This window comes from Balaenoptera musculus, chromosome 2, assembly GCF_009873245.2.
Source record: "Balaenoptera musculus isolate JJ_BM4_2016_0621 chromosome 2, mBalMus1.pri.v3, whole genome shotgun sequence".
NCBI classification, from domain to species: Eukaryota; Metazoa; Chordata; class Mammalia; order Artiodactyla; family Balaenopteridae; genus Balaenoptera; species Balaenoptera musculus.
The window spans coordinates 16190112-16208433 of record NC_045786.1 but is presented as its reverse complement, the minus strand read 5'-3'; positions in this window follow the sequence as shown (position 1 = coordinate 16208433).

The following is an 18322-nucleotide window of genomic DNA, read 5'->3' as shown; positions in this document are numbered from 1 at the left end:
AACTACAATGACAGAACAACTACTTTTTGTGAAATACTACTGTGTGAAAACTCACAAGTGTTTATTGGAAATTCTTTCTAAAACATCCGATGCTTTCTGTCCTGGAGCTTTGGGCTCAAAATCTTTGAGTTATTGGGTAGAATGCATTGCTCTAGCCCAACATTACAAGTACTAAGACACTTCTGTGGCTCCTTAAATTCAGTTAGTGATTTTGGTATTTGCAGATGATGTGTTAATTTTAAAAAAATCATTAGGGAGGCTTTTAAATAAGCACTGCCACCTAGGCCTGAACAAGTTCATGTCTCTTAACCCAGGGAGTTGCCTATATCCTGGGAAAATCAGATTTCACAAATATAATGATGTTATCCTTTACTTACCCTGGAAAGATAAGATGGGAAACTAGCACACCCTATTCAATAACAGATAAGAAACATGTACTCTTTTCTTTTCTGAGAGCTATGTAACCTTTGGGTCAATTTGTGTGTTTAGAGAATTTTTCTTTTTGCACTTTGTGGGAATTTAAAAGATATATATGTGTGTGTGTGTATATATATATATATATATATATATATATATATATATATATATATATATATATACACACACCAATGAGTTTATATCAAACAAAATGACCTATTTAAAATAGAAAAAAGAGAACTGGTTCCATTCATCTGACCCAGCAGAAGCTGAAAATCCTTGACACTGTTCTTTCCTACCAACTGTCTTCACTTCAGTTGAGTTTCTTTCAATTTCCCTGACACTCCTCCTCGAAGAGGGGCTGAAACCTATCAGCCCCAACACACCTTCAAATGTGCACCCCAGATTCTTTCTGGGAGACCTCTTGGGCTATTCACTCCAAGTTACTATCTGATAAGACAGGACTAACATCCAGAAGCCAACTGTCACTCAAACTCCGTCCACTCCGGCCAGCCTGGAGAGTATCCTAACAAAGGCAGATCTGTCCCCCCCTTCCCTGGGGCACGCCACTCCCTGGCTCAGTGCATCTACAGCAAGCCTTTCCCGTGCTCTGACACTCAATGGCCACTTGGCTTTTGCTGATCTTTAGGTGTCAAGATCTTGTCACCTTCTAGTCCCAAGTGTCTGCATCACCACGTCGTTCTCGGCTTCACTTTAGCTACTGATGCCTCCCAGAACCCAGGGAGCATTCAGAATGTGAAAAGTTTAGAAAGGTCGTCATAAAGCTGAATAATCTGATTTCCAAGGACTTTACTTTCTTACTTTCCAGTATTAATTTCTTTGAGGATTTTTGCTATTTTTTTCAAGATCATGTATGGCCAGTGGTGAGACTAACCTCCATTACTCACTTTCCAACAAACTGTAAACGTGAGCAGACATCAAACCTATTGCTTATCAGAGCCAAGGAGAGAAAGAGAGAGAGCTGTATGCATACACCATCCATGAGAAATTGGTATCCAGAATTCTAGAATTTTCTAAAAATTGAGATATAATTGACAAATAACATTATATTAGTTACATGCGTACAACATAATGATTTGATATTTGTATATATTGTGAAATGATCACCACAATAAGTCTAGGTAACATCCACCAGCACACATAGTTACAATTTTTTTTTATGATGAGAACTTTTAAGATCTACTCTCTTAACAGCTCTCAAATATACAAAACAATATTAATGACTACAGTCACCATGCTGAACATTACATCCCCATGACTTATCTATTTATAACTGGAAGTTTGTACCTTTTGACCACCTTCACCCATTTCACTCACCCCTCATGCCAGAATTCTAGAATTTAAAGGCCCATTTTGCTTATGCCAAATAATTACTGTATCAGAAAGGTCTAGTTCCTTACTTATTATTATTTTTTAATTAAAAAAATTTTTGGCCATGTCATGCGGCTTGCAGCATCTTATCTCCCAGACCAGGGATCAAACCTGGGTCACGGCAATGAAAGTGCTGAGTCCTAACCACTGGACCGCCAGGGAATTCCCCCTTTATGTATTTTTAAAATGAAAATTTCAGTTTAAACCATAATATCTTTAGTCATAACCTTACCTTCTTAGAACATTTTACTCTTAGAAAGCCATTCATTTATACATTACAAATCCAAAAATCCCATGAAATTATGTTGTTAGTTATGACGTTTTGGATAGATTTAGGGGAACTTTGTCAAACCAGAGATTGCTTTTCTAATACCATTCTCAAGGTGACTAAATTTATATACAGTTTTATGTAGGAACTGTTTACCTCATATAGGGACAACGTGGGACAGAAGCCAGCTATCTAGTGACTCGGGTATCTATTTGAATCTGTCTAAATTTAATGTAGCAAATTCAAGAAAAGAAATATTAAGTGATTCAGAATCCATTCAGATATTAAAATTCTAAAATAAAAATAAAAACCTTTACTTAAAAGATCTCAAGACATGAAATCCTATCAGTTATAATTTTCCCAGTGTTGACAGTGGGAGTAATTTAATCATATTTGGAAGCTGAAGTGACTCTTTCAGGCCACTAGGGAGTGAATTTTTTTGTAAACTAGAGTTTTGGTGTGTATCCGATCAAGATTTGCTTACTCTGTGAGGGAACCCTCTGAAAAGTATCTGAACAAACTTCATGGACTTATTCTCTGTTTGGCTCCCCAAATCTGAAATTTTAATGATGATATTTGGAATCAGTCAGACAAAATATTCTCAAAAATAAGTGGACTCTCCTTCCATGGTGAGAATGTTGACCTGGAGTTTTGAGTAAACCATGTGGGACAGTGGTCTGGTTGGAGTGCTTACCTCTCTGTAAGAATTTGCAGGGTATGAAGTGTCCTGAGGAACCAGAGAATAGTAATCAGGCTAATATTTATCAATTGTTGTCATTCTGAAGGTTTTTAAGTGAAAAACTCACTAATCTTACAAAGTGATTTATTATTAAGCCATTATAATTTTGTATTTCATAAATGTATAAGCATGCATACTGAAATACTTTTTAATAGAAAATTAGTGTCTTTTGTCAACCAAGAAATGCAGAAGGCTGCAAACAAGAAAAGAGTTTATATGGGGTCTAATAATCACAGTTTGGGAGACACAGATTTGGGTAAAACCAGAAGACTGTTCTGCAGAAGAGAAAGTCAGGGGCTTATAGGAGCAAAAGCCACAAAGTTGTTAGAGTGGTCTGGCAAGAATTATGACTGACCTTGATTCAAGAAAGGAAATATTTGTCCTTAGGGCATAGGCTATCACGAGTTATTTTAGGGTAAGCGTTCAATAAATTTCTGGAACATTGGGCAGATGGTCTGGATGCCTGCATTAAGACAATAAGTGGTCAAAGTTCAGATTCCATCCAGGCTGAGACATGTGTAAGCTACACTCTCTCAATGCCTCCTGGCTCCACTTTAGACAGCTCTCTTAGCAATAGCGACTCCATTTTTATTTTCCTTTCACACTTTTTAATCAGAAAATTGATGTCATTTATTATACCCAAGTGTCATTCTATTATTCCTTTCTGAGAAGCCTGGAAGTAACCTAATCAAAGAAAAGAGCATTACATTTATTATAAAACGATAAATTTTATGTCTGTTTGATATGAAAGAAACTATGCCGTAAGCAGTAGGAAAAAATAATGCCTTTGTCTTTGAAGCAAAAATTTTAGAAATGATTCCCTTACCCCTAGTAAATTGAAAGATAACATCTCTTGATCAGAAAGAATCACTTCTGGGGGCCACTTTCCCTTTCTTTATCTCAGAGGATTTTTGTGAGGATAAAGTGTGCAAATGTAAAACTGTGTTTTCATTTTTTCAAAAAATTTTTACTGAACACTCATTTTATGAAAGCGTCAAATGGCTAGTCTAATTTATATAATATCTAATCTGTAAAAGTGGTTTACATAACAATGTATTGTGTCTATTTTCTCCCACCTGACATGGTGCCTTTTTAAGTAGTACATACAACCATAGAGAGAAAAAAAGGAGCTAAGGAAGTGCTGACTATCTTTCTGTCTGTTAACTATGACCCCAGTGTTTTCCATTCCCTTTGCTACCTGTTCCATGCAGTCTTGTCATTAGCCAAGCCCATTAAAAATTCCTGGGAGGGACTTCCCTGGTGGTCCAGTGGTTAAGAATCCACCTTCCAATGCAGGGGACGCAGGTTCCATCCTGGTCAGTGAACTAAGATCCCACAGGCCGAGGGGCAACTAAGCCCGTGCGCCACAACTACAGAGCCCATGCACTCTGGAGCCCGTGAGCCACAGCTGGAGAGAAGCCCTTGAGCCACAACTAGAGAGAAGCCCGCACACCGCAATGAAAGATCCCGTGTGCCGCAACTAAGACCCGATGCAGCCAAAAAAAAAAAAAAAAACCAACAATTCCTGGGAAATAAAAATAGAATCTGGGTAATACAACAAAGTCTAACCTTTTTTTCTCTTCCTTTGTGCTTAGTTTAGTTTCACTTGCTCATAGGGTGCTGTGTGCAGATGCTTTGCACCTAGCACTTCAGACCAGAGTTTATAACATGAAATGGCTGCGCCCAACACTTCAACTTGGTGAGGTGTGTGCAGAAGTGCTTCGCACGACACTCATTTCAAGATGGTGATGATGTGTGCAGAGATACTGCACCTGGCACTTCGATCTGGGGTGCCTCTCCCTAATGGACCAAGTTGGTCAGGAACCAACATGTCTAAGCTTCCCTGGGCCAGAGGCAGTCCTCTCTAACCTCCTGTAGGTTATTCTGACTGAGGAGGGACTACCTATCTTAAGCACAGGCTGTTTACAAACTCAAGGGGGACCCCCAGTTATATCAGAGTTCATGCCATTTGGATGCCTCCTATTTTGGACTTTTGAGGAATCCATTAACAGTTTGGTGCTAGTCCCAAATCTCCCAAACCAGAAATCCTATGTAATACAGCCTAGCCCAATACCTGCTGGGAGATGGAGAGAGCTGGCCCATCAGTAGGTGTCTAAATTACAACACCATTTTATAATTGGGCCTACTATGCCAGAGACAAAATAAATGGATGAAATTCCCCATGTTCAGATTTTTGTGGCCTTACAGCAGAACAAAGGCTTTCAGAAGGGGTGTGGGTTCTCCTCCACTGAGGTAACAGTAACACCAGTCCTTGACTGTCCCCTGAGGACTTTCTTGATCTCCTGCCTAACCCTCCTCCTACTGCTCCCTCCCTCCCTCCTTCCTTTATATAACCCGATTTGGGCCACAGGTCCGAGGCCCCCCCTCCATACCAGCCCCCTTCTCCAGAGCCCAGACCAGCAAGTATATGAAGTAGGATTAATTACCAGCCAGGGTCCAACAACCTGCCAGGAAAGGTATTCCCCTTGAGGCAGGTCCCCAGTGGAGAAGGATGGCTCATCCAGGTACACATCCCATTTACCACTTCTGATCTATATAACTGGAAAAGTCATAGTAAGGGGTTGAGGGAAGATCCGGAGGGGTTCCTGAATCTGATTAGGGGCACCTCTCAGACCCATGACCCCACCTGGGCTGACATCCAGAGCCTCCTCAATGTACCCCTAATGGGGGAAGAAAAGCCACCAAGAGGAAGCCGACAAAGAGAACAGAAACAATGCAGGTCATCCTGTTTTCAGACCAGGAGATCAAGCGGTTTCAGATTAACGAACCCAAACTGGGACCACCAAGACAATGGAGAAGGGGTGGAGACAGAGGCTGATAAAAATATGATCCCAAAGGGAATCCAGGCAGCTGGAAAGAAACCAGTTGGAATAAGATAAGGGAAGTCAATCGGGAGCCAATAGAAAGCCCTTCGGCATTCCTGGAGCACCTCAGGGAATGCCTCTGAATCTATTCTACTGCTGACCCCGAGTCATTGGAAGGGAATGCAATCCTGAGGTCGTATTTCATTTCCTAAAGCACTTCTGACATTAGGCATAAACTCCGGAAACTAGAAAGGGAACCAGATACCACTACCTTTCGCCTCTTGGGTGTTTAATAACCGAGATCTAGAGGAGGAAAGGTCAGAGGATCAAAAGGCCTGGAGGCAAACCCATCTCCGGGCTGTTGTTCTCCAGTTTCAACCGGTCAGCATGGGAATCTGGACTAACTGGCCACGGAGACTCTCAACTGTGCTGAGTGACCCCCAGCCCCCAGTGAGGGACAGCAAGCCAAGGAAACTAGGACCCAATCGGTACATCATATGTAAGCAAGAGGGACACTGGAAGGGAGATTGTCCTTGCCACCCCCGAAGGGGGACAGAAACAGCAGATCCCGGCCACTACCCTCAAAGGCAGGTGGTCCAAATAGATGAAGAATGGCGGAGCCAGGGGCTCCTAAGCAGGCACTCTGATTGACCCTGGAGGAGCCCTGGTTGACACGGGACATAGCGGGAGAGCCTGTCAAATTCTTAGTCTACACTGGTGCCATTACTCCATTCTGAACACCAGATCCTGGCAAACTCGGTCACAAGAGTTGTAAAATTATGCAGCTATCAAGGAAGGCCCAAGAACGGGCGTTCATAGAGTCATTAGAATGCAAATTGGACGAATACACACTATTCACCCATTCCTTCCTGTATGTCCCTGAATGCCTTCTACCCCTGATAAGAAGAGATATCACATAAGTTGGGGGCTACTATCCACCTAATGGGAGACAAGTTGGAGATTGGCATCCCTTTAGATAAAGGGCACAAATGATAATGTTAATGACTGAGGACAAACCTCCCCAGACAGAATAAGTCGATCTCCCCAGAGTAAATCCTGGGGTCTGGGCCCAGGGATGGGTGTAACAAGCTGGAAGAGCCAGTCCCTTGATAGTCCATCTAAAACCCAGACATACATCGCCCAATAGAAAACAGTACCCTATCCGGAGGCCTTGTTGGACATCGCCCCTGTTATACAGGACCTAATTGAGCAGGGCCTTATTAGACCAGGCCAATCAGCCTGTAATACCCCCATTCTCCCCATAAAGATACCCACTGGGGAATACTGGATGGTACAGGACCTCAGGGCAGTAATGAAGCCACCAGGGATATACATCCAGTGGTCCCTAATCCCTACACCCTGCTGGCCACTCTACCATCCACCAGGACCTGATATTCTGTATTAGATTTAAAAGATGCCTTCCTCTGTATTCCATTAGCTTCAGAAATTTTGCTTTTGAGTGGCAGGACTCAAAAGTGCAACAAAAACAACACTGTTGCTGGACAGTCCTGCCTCAAGGGTGGGACAACTCATGGGAACCTCTCTCTGACCTGAAGCTTCTCTTCTGAAAAGCAACAAAAGTGTGACCAGGGAGATTCAGGTCCCGGCAGAGCACACTTGCCTACAGGCAGAAAACTGAGATACATGCTCTGTTAGGAAAAATTTGACACGTGACCATTATGCTCTTGCTAATATTTGGGCCACGGATCTTAAACTGCTTGGTGTCCTTTGTCTCTAAATGGTTAGACATCTCTCTTTCCACTGTTCTCTTTAATTCCATTATAGCCTCCCTGGCCTTCTAGCTGTCTCCAACCTTACTAAGCTCATTCCTGGGTCAGGATTTTGCTTTTTCACTTGCTATTTCTTGTAAGATGAAATGAGATGGCTTGTTCCTTCACTTCATATAAATCTCTGTTTCAGTGTCATCAGTTTAGAATGACCCAGCTTGACACCTTTTCCAAAATAGCATCTTCTTTCTCCAACCACTTTCTATCCCTCTAGTCTGCTTGAATTTTCTTCAGAGCACATACCAAAAACTAAAATTATTGTAACACACTACCTGTTTACATGTTTGTTGTTTGTCATGTCCACAATTGTATAAGTTCTGGGAGAGCTGTCTGAATCCCCAGCATCTAACACAGTGCCTGGCATGTAATACTGCCAGGAAATATTTGTTGGATAAGTAAGTGATAATTGTTTCCTTTATAGCATTCATCAAATATTACTTTCCTTTTATGTTTTTTCTTTGGCCTGGCCTTGTGACCTCTTCTCATCTGGAACCTGAAGGCATTAGATCAGTCAGTTGGTGTGGTCCATTATAACTTTAATATTAAGATTTCTAGGGGAATTCCCTGGTGGTCCAGTGGGTAGGACTCTGGACTTTCATTGCCGAGGCCTGTGTTCAATCCCTGGTTGGGGAACTAGGGTCCCACAAGCCCCGCGGCACAGCCAAAATTAAAAAAAAAGAGATTTTGGGCTTCCCTGGTGGCGCAGCGGTTGAGAATCTGCCTGCTAATGCAGGGGACACGGGTTCAAGCCTTGGTCTGGGAAGATCCCACATGCCACGGAACAACTAGGCCTGTGAGCCACAACTACTGAGCCTGCGCGTCTGGAGCCTGTGCTCCACAACAAGAGGCCACGATAGTGAGAGGCCCGCGCACCGCGATGAAGACTGGCCCCCACTTGCCGCAACTAAAGAAAGCCCTCGCACAGAAACGAAGACCCAACATAGCCATAAATAATAAATAAATAAATAAATAAATAAAGGGAAAAAGATGGTTCAATTAAAAAAAAAAAAAGCTCTGCCTATAGACTTTAAAAAAGAAAAAAAAAAAAAAGATTTCTAGAGAAGGTACCTGTGATAATTTGGCATTAATAAGCTGCCAGTTAAGTTCTGCATGCATGAAAATCAGTGCTTCCAATGGCCCGGAGTATAGTAGCTGTTGAAAAGAAATATGGACTTTTTGCAAATTGATAAGAAAATACTAAAATTCTAATAAAGAACAGTCAAAAAAGAGAGACCAATAGACAATCTGAATAGGCCTATATCTATTAGAGAAATTAAATCAATAATTAATAACCCTCCAAAACAGAAAGTACCAGGCCAACATGGGCCCGCTGGTGAATTCTACCAAACATTTAAGGAAGCAATTATATCAATTATCTGCAAACTCTTTCAGAGGATAGAAGTAGAGGCACGACTTTGTAACTTATCCGATAAGGTCAGCATTATCCCAATACTACAATTAGAATAATTTCTGGAACCCTAATGTATAGCATGGTGACTATAATTAATAATGAGGTATTATATCCTTGAAATTCACTAGGAGAGTAGACCTCAAGTGTTTTTACCAAACACACAAAAAGGTAACTATATGAGGTGATAGACGTGTTAATTGTCTTGATTGCGGTAATCATTTCACAAAGTATATGTGTACCAAATTATCATATTGTACACCTTAAATATATACAATTTTTATTTGTTAATCTTACCTCAATAAAGCTGGGGAAAAATAATTGCCTTTAAGAAATATATTTTCCTGTAAATTTTGTTTTATCTTGTAATTTTCCCTCTCTTTCAACATTTTCTGCATATCATTTATAATATTAAAATTGGATTTAAATATAAAATGTAAAATTACTTTAGAAAGTAACAGCTTTTAGATATTAGTTTTGATACTATATTCTTTTTCCATGGGTATTTCAAGTGTTTTTCAATGATAAGTTATTCATAACACAACCTTTTAAATATAAATACAACAGTTCATAAAATTCAGAGGTTTTGTTGAGGAGGGAGGGATATGTAATTGATACATGAAATGGACAAAGAGGAAAATTTTAAAATATTGATATTATTTTTAAAGTAGGGTGGTGGTGGGATAGATAAATTAGGAGTTTGGGATTAACAGATACACACTGCTATATATAAAATAGGTAACCAACAAGGAACACTGTATAGCACGGGGAGCTCTACTCAATATGTTGTAATAACCTGCAATGGAAAAGAATCTAAAAAAGAATATATATATATATATATATATATATATATATATGTATATAAACAGAATCACTTTTCTGTACACCTGAAACTAACACAACATTGTAAATCAACTATATTTCAATAAAAACTAAAAAAAAAAAAGGTAGGGTGGTGGCTATATTGTGCCTATTTTAGTATTATTCTTTACACTGTATATATAGTACATTTGTATGTATTAAATATTTTATTATAAAAATTAAAAATATTCTGCCTTTATGTATGCTATTACACCTGCCTTATACAAGTTCCAAAGATGACAACATGCTCAGGCAGAGACTCATAAAAATACTTAAATATCAGGAATTTGTCAGTTCCTGAACACAATGAAGTCTAAGGTCTATAGTAATATAGTACCTTAAAGTAATATACAGCAATATAGTAGTATCTATATATATAATATAGATATATATAACATATAGTAATATAGTCCCTTGAAGTCCCATTTAAGAATAACATCCCATCCTTAACAACTGTAATAAAAGTGAGAGTAGTGAATGCTATCACATGGGGGTATTAAAAACGAAGATTTAAGGGACATTGTAAGTGTATTAAAATTTTCTATATGACTGTGAAATATTTTTAAAAAGTTTAAATAAAGTGACCCTCGAGTTTAGCATTGATGTCTGAAGGAGAAATATATTTAAAGAACATGTCAGAACAACAGAAGTCTGAGACAATTTTTTTGTATGGGAAAAATCCTCATCGCTGTGCAGAAATCTCTAGATATGTTATATTCTAGGGTTTCGGAAGCAGAGATGAAGCAATAAAAAATAAACTTTCTTTTGGGAGAAATGTGAGGTGAAAACTGATGAAGCAGGACTAGTGAGTGCCAAGGTTCAGCTGCATTTTTACCTCACATGCCCACCTGCATTCATATTTGACCAGGTCAGGAGGTAAACTGTGTTTGTCTGTTCATGCCTGGTAGACATTTATCTCCATGACAAACCCACTCAATGATGAAAGGACAAGAATAGTGCAAACAAGCCATTTCCAAATGTAAATCAGCTTTTCTATTTTACATAAGGCCCTGTCTGACAGTTGACTAGATAATTCTGCTAATTATGTTAATAATTATATGTATTGTCAAAACTCCAGAAGTAGCAAAATTAAAACTACCAGATCAATAAAATAGTATTTAGTAAAAGTTTATTGTGCATGTAAGAACAGTTTTTGAACTGGGAGCTTTGAAATTCAAAACTGATATGAAGTTCAGGGGCATGGAGTTACAGGATGGCTTATAAAGTGAAAATGAGGAAGTCCATTAAACTGTACAATGATTGGTTATCACAGTAGGGGTCTCCATATGGCAGGAGACTGGTTAAAAGTGATTATCTTATACCGTTTTTAGGATGATGATTTAAGTTTCTTTCATGATTATCAGAGGTATTTGCAAGAAATAATCTAAGTTAAGTTTCACTTATGTTGAAATAAACTAGATTTAGTTTTGCTTATATGGCTTAAATGATTTTGTCTGGTGATTGTCAGAGGCAAGGGTTTGGGGGGGGGTGAAATGGGTGAAGGGGCTCAAAAGGTAGAAACTTCCAGTTATAAAATAAATGTCATTTGTTTGTAACATACAGCATGGTGACTATAGTTAATAATATTGTCTTGCATATTTGAAAGTTGCTAAGAAAGTAGATTGTAAAAGTTGTCATCACAAAGCAAAAAAAATTTTGTAACTACCTATGGTGATGGATGTTAATTAGACTTATTGTGGTGATAATTTCACAATATATACAAATTTTGAATCATTATGTTGCAAACCTGAAACTAACATAATGTTATATGTCAATTATATCTCAGTAAAAATTTTAAAAATGTAACTTATCTCTCAAAAAATCAAACCTATTGTGATATCTTAAAAAATCAACCAGGTTTACATATATCACAAATTAATTTCAAGTTAATGAATTATAGAAGGACTGATAAAAAATTTTTGAAAATCACCACTTGGTAACCACCACATTAATAATAATTTCAGGTGGGACTTCCCTGGTGGTCCAGTGGTTAGGACTCTGTGCTTTCACTGCCATAGCCCTGGAATCAATCCCTGGTGAGGGAACCAAGATCCCGCAAGCCATGCGGCGCGGCAAAAAAAAAAAAGAAAAAAGAATTTCAGGTAATACTCATCAATGGGTGTTAAAACTAGTGGGTAAAAGTTTAATCAGAAGTAGGATTTTACACTGTCTCAAGGTATTCCCTACTCCCCCTCCACTCTCCCATCCCTCCCAAATATTTGTCTGCTCAGAGAATTTCCAAGTCTGATCTCCATTTTATATTTAAACAGTATTTAATTACTTACTAATTTATACAACACCATGTTCCACAAATAATAGGAAGCAACTCAATTATGATATTTACATAGTTCTTTATATTTAATGTGTTTTAACCGGTTTCATTCAGTTCTAACAATAAGTCTCTGAGACCAGCATTAACAGCCCATTTTTATAGCTAGAGGAACTGCAGATCACAAAGATTAATTGACTTGCTCAGTTGAGAGGTAGGTATTAACACTGTCTTCTTGTTGGTGGGAAAGTGAAGCTTAGAGCAAAGAAGGAAATTGCTAAAGAAGACATACTTAATTTGAGGTGTTATTAGGAGGTGGGCTTTCAACTCAGATTTACTGACCTTAAAGACTGTCATTAACTGTTGTGGTATATTACCTCCTCAAAATGTTGCTTTTCTGATGGTTTTATCCAAGAAAAAAGAGTCATTCAGTTGACTCCTATTTCCAAATACCATTTTATTTTAGAACATGGATGCAATTTAGAATTAATTTCAAATTCTTCTGACAATATGAGACAATCCATTTTTATTTCTAAAAGATTGGTCCATCCAGGGTATTCTCCTTCTGTTTTCTCCTATAATTTTTACCCAGTAAATTCTAATAGAAAGTTAACCTTGGTAGGAAAACATTTATTGTTTAATCTGCGGAGAAACCTAAGTCAGTGTAGTTGATTTTTAAGAAAGATCAAAATAGTGTGTTAACCTTTCCTGTTCATCTTGTGCCCTCAGCAAATATGTTTTCAACCTAACAAAATAGAATCGATTGCCTGTGACTCAATTTCTTTCACCATTAAAGTGCAATTAGTTTCCAATTACATTATAGAGGTTGAAATAAGAATATAAGAAGTGACAAGGGAAAATTAACACTGGATACTATCTCTTTTTAAATCTGGACTTCATTTACTTGTGAGGATAAGCCCAAGGTTGCTTTGGGAGACATGTTCTGAGAGCTCTTTACCATGCATATAGATAAAGTAAATACTTCAATGAACTGTCTGCTCTTTGCTGAATACTAAAAAGCAATAAAATATTACTCTTCTGACGGCTGTCTGTCCTGGTTGCAGGATTTTGAGACTCTAGGGATCAGGTATGAACCTGGTACCATGCAGGTCAGTTTGTCTCCTCCAGGGGTCGCTGGAACGTAGCCTCTCTCTACAGTTCTTTCTATGTCTGGGGGTGGGATTGGTGGTCCTTGAGACGTTACACAAACTGCTATGTATCTTCTGTGTTCCAATTGATGTCAGGGATGTCACACTTCTGAAGTGCTTACCTAAGGAGCCCCCTAAGAATCTGAAGCCTGGAGCTTGTGCCAGTCAAGCATTTCTCCACAGCTCAGTTGCCGATGTTATCTATGCAAGATGCCTCCATGTGGTTACCTGAGACCAGCCGCTGAGATGGCTTGACTTCTGTCTCCTGCAGTAGGTGATGACGGCTTTATGTTTTCACATTCTCACTGTGCTGTGGGAACTCCTTTTAGGATGTAAAACTGATCCCCCACCACCAGTGTGTGTCTTTGAATGATTCTGATGATCCCCAGATGTGGTTGAGAACCTTCTATCTTGCATCAGCCCCTCTTCCCTGAAATCTGGTCCCTTTTTTCCTTATATTTCTGGCCAACCACCTCCCTAGGATTCTGTCACCAGATGAGACACAGGTCTTGTCAAAGCTTTTACAACACATAGGTGACAAGCTTTGCACTTACTAATGTATAACATAGACTTCTGTAAGTAGGTTGTGGAGAATTAAATTGGGAATTTCTATAATAATTAGAGAAAATTAAAAATTAATTATAAAAAATGAAGCATTAATTAAAAATTGGAAATGGACAAAAAATATAGCACTTAAACTTAAGGGTGGCATACAAACTTCTAGTTATAAGATAAATAAGTCCTGGGGAGGTAGTGTACAGCATGGTGACTGTAGCTAAAAATACTGTATTACATATTTGAAAGCTGCTAAGAGAGTAGATCTTAAAATTTCTCATTACAGGTAAAAAAAAATTTGTAACTATATATGGTGATGCATGTTAACCAGACTTATTGCAGTGATCATTTTATAATATATACAAATATTGAATCATTATGTTATACACCTGAAATTAATATGTTATATGTCAAATATAACTCAAAAAAATAAAATAAAATAAACTTAAGGGTGACAAAGATAGCATTCAACAAGCATTTCTTTAAAACCAAGTAGTTTAGGTTTATGCCTAGGTACGTCAAAACTCTGAATGGCTCACATATAATGTTGTCTTGAACTAAGAGTGTATTAATAGCGTGCAACTTTGGCCTAATGATTGGGAAATGGATACACACTGTGAGAGCCCAGTTGTCAATAAGACCTTCATGAGCTTTTGAAGAAGTGTTGTGCTCAGTATTGACTTTGCTTTTGGAATCTAGGGCACAGCTGAATTGCTTAGTGCCAGTGGCTGACTGTCTCATCTGGAGTAATCTGTCTCACAATCTTTCTTAGCCCAACAGATATTTCAATATCACACATTCACACCAGATATCTACTCTCTTCTCTTCTTTCTACTGTTTCCTTGAAGAGAAGTGATAGTTCAACAAAATGAGAAATTGAAAACAAAATAGCAAACTTTACTTTCTAAAACAGTCGTGTAGAACTAAGGTTACAGTTTCATATGAGATAACTTGTCCATATACCAAACTTTGGAACCCTTGTTATATACCCATAAATGGCCTAATTTAGCATTGAAAAATAATAGTTTTTATCTATTCCTCTTCCTCAGTAGAAGGACATTTGAGTTGTTTCCAGTTTTTGGTGATTATGAATAAAGCTGCTATAAACATTTTTATACTGCTTTTAATGTGAATCTAAGTTTTTGTTTCACTTGGATAAATATCGCTGGGTTGTACAGTAAATGTGTATTTAACTTTAATGGAACTGCCACATTGTTTTCTAAATTGGGTGGGTGTACATTTTGTATTCCCACTAGGAATTGAGGAGAGTTACATTTGCTCTGCATATTTCTGATCACTTGTTATTGTTAATTTAAAAAATCATAGCCATTCTATAGGTGTTTAGTGGTATTGCATTATGGTTTTAATTTTCATTTCCCTGATAACTAATGATGTTGAGAATCTTTTCATGTGCTTATTGCCAACCATATATCTTATGTGGTGCAGTAGCTGTTCAAGTCTTTTGCCCATTAAATAATTTTTAAATATTATTGTGTTTTAGGAGCCCTTTATATATTCTGCATACAAGTCCTTTGTCAGATATGTTATTTGCAAATATTTCTTCTTAGTCCATGCCTTGTCTTTTTAATATCTTAAACGTGTCTTTCAAGGAGTGGAAGTTCTTTTTTATGTGGTTATAAGTTTTTAAATTGAGGTGCAATTTACATGCAGTATTATATTAGTTTCATGTGTACAACATGGTGATTCGACATTTATATACATTGTGAAATGATCACTACAATAAGTCTAGATACCATCTGTCACCATAGAAAGTTAAAACAATATTATTGACTGTGTTCTCCATGCTGTACATTACATCCTGGCTTATCTATCTTAAAACTGGAAGTTTGTACCTCTTGATCCCCTTAGATAGCAGAAGTTCTTAATTTTGAAGTCTAACTCATCACATTTTTTCCTTTATGAATTGGAATTTTGGTTTCACATATAATGGAGTATAATTCAACAATAAAGGAAACAAACTAACCGATATACATAAAAATGTGCCTGAATCTCCTATACATTAAGTGAAAGAAGTCAAATTTGAAAGGCTACATACTGTTTGATTCCATTTACTTGATGTTTTGAGAAAGACAAAACTCAAAAGACAAAAAATAGATCAGTAGTTACCAGGGGCTGGGGGTGCAGGGAGAATTCACTACAAAGAGGGAAGGGGAATTTGGGGGTGGTGGTAATGGAACTGTTCTATATCTGATTGTGCAAATTGCGTAACTATATGTGCTTGTCAAAACTCACAGAGCTGTTCACTAAAAAGGGTGGTTTTACTGTGTGTAGATTATGCCTTAATTATTTTAAAAGCAATAGTTTTACTTAGTTGTCCCCTTACTGCAACTCACTTCCTTTAGAAGCCTTCATTAACAATGGTCAAAAAGTGGAAACAACATAAGTGTCTATCAATGAATAAAAAATATATGGTATACCTATGCAACTGAATATTACTCAGACATAAAAAAGAATGAACCACTGATTCACATTACAACATGGATCAACCTCAAAATCATTATGCTAAGTTAAAGCATCCAGATACGAAAATACATGTTGTATGATTCCATTCATGTAAAAAAGAATAGAAAATGCTATATTAGAAAAAATATATATCAGTAGTTATCAGGTGCTACTGGTGGAGGGTGGGATATACTGCAAAAGGGCTTGAGGAAACTTCTGGGGTGATAGAAATGTTCTGTAGTTTGGTTGTGGCAGTTGTTTTACAGTTGTGCTAATCTATAAAAACCCACTGAGTTGGGTTTTTATTAAATGTATACAGTTCATTTTAAATACATTCTACATCAATAAATGTGATTAATAAATGTGATTTAAATTGGGTTTCAAATTCTAACAGCTAATTTTTCTTAGCAGACAGATCTTCCTCGACTTATGATGGGGTTACAACCTGAGAAGCCCATGATAAGTTGAAAATATCCTAAATTGAAGTGCATTTAATATGCTTAACTTACCAAACATCATAGTTTAACCTAGCATCCCTTAATAATGCTCAAACACTTATATTAGCCAACAGTTGGGCAAAATCATCTAACACAAAACTTACTGAATATCTCATGTAATTTATTGAAAACTCTACTGAAAGTGAAAAAAAGAATGATTGCACAGGTACAGAATGGTTGTCAGTGTATTGGTTGTTCACCCTTGTGACCTCATGACTGGGAGGTGCTGCTCACTGCCACTGCCCAGCATCACAAGGGAGTATCGTATCACATATCGCTAGCCCAGGAAAAGATTAAAATTCAAAATTCAAAGTATGGTTTCTACTGAATGTGGATTGCTTTCACACCATTGTAAAGTCAAAGAATCATAAATCAAATCATCATCAACTGGGAAATCTCTATACATGTAATTCTACTGTCTTTTGGGTTCCATTGTTATAGATGATAATCAGCTGTCAATGTAATTATTAGTAATTATGATTCTCTTTAGGGTAATCTGTCTTTTTTTCCCCCTCTGATTGTATTAAAGGCTCCTTTTTTTTCTTTGATTTTTGGTAGTTTCATTGTGATGTGGATTTCTCTTTATTTTGCTTGATATTTGAGGCTTTTTGATTCTGTGGTGAGGGGTCTCCCATAAATTTTAGAAAGCTGAAGTCATTATTTCTTCAAATATTTTCTTTACTTCATTCTCTTTCTCCTCTCCTTCTATTAAACTCTTTTATTTGGGCATTATTTTTTATTCCTGCACCTTTAAAACCATGGAAACCAAAGCTTAAAATTCCTAAGCTCAGAAATTGGCTTCCTTCAAGGAATAATCTGTTTTAAGTTCTTAGTACCTAGCTGGGTTTCTGCCCTCACTTAATTTTTGGCATCTGAATATTCCTTACTTTCTTGCTGGACTTAGGCATTTGAAAAGATTTTAAAATATATTTTACTTATCATTTTAACTTGTTTTGAATTAGAAGATCAGTTATGGAACCCAGTCTCTACTGTCAGAAGATGGAACTGCATGGTACAGATGATGTCATTGGAAAAATTTATCATGATATATCCATTAATATTTAAATTCTTGTTTAACAATTATCCCTTAATCACTACATAGCTCAGGGTCTAAAGATGTTTTCATAAGCTGAAAGAGACTTTATAAACACAAAACACATCAGAAAATCCTGAAGAAATTTTGCTTTAGTGGTATTGAATAATCTGAGGTCTGTTTCCAATGAGATTGCAATGAAACCAAAGACGTAAATTGAACAAGAGCTTATATTGCAAAGGGTGCACTGTTTCTTAACAGTTCACATTAGAAATTGTATCTGTATTTCAAAATGATCTCAAAATTACACGAAGCAAAATTTGGTAGCTGTGAAGAAGATCTTCTGAGACAGGGCAATATTAAAAGAAAAAGGAACAATTCATTTCTCTAGGTTGGTGAAATAATATTTCAGAAATGACAGAACTTATTGATAGAAAGTTTTAACTCTATTATTATTAAACTATGACAATTTAAACCTGTATTCAATAGAGAAGTTATTCTCAATATTTAGGAATTTGATACCTAGTCATTTCATAGTCATTTTACTTTATTTTATAGAACCTTTGAATTTCAGATATTGTGGTGGTGTTAATCAAGTTTGAGCTTCAGTATTCCTAATGTGCATTGGCCACCATGCTATCTTCTGCTTATGTAAGACAA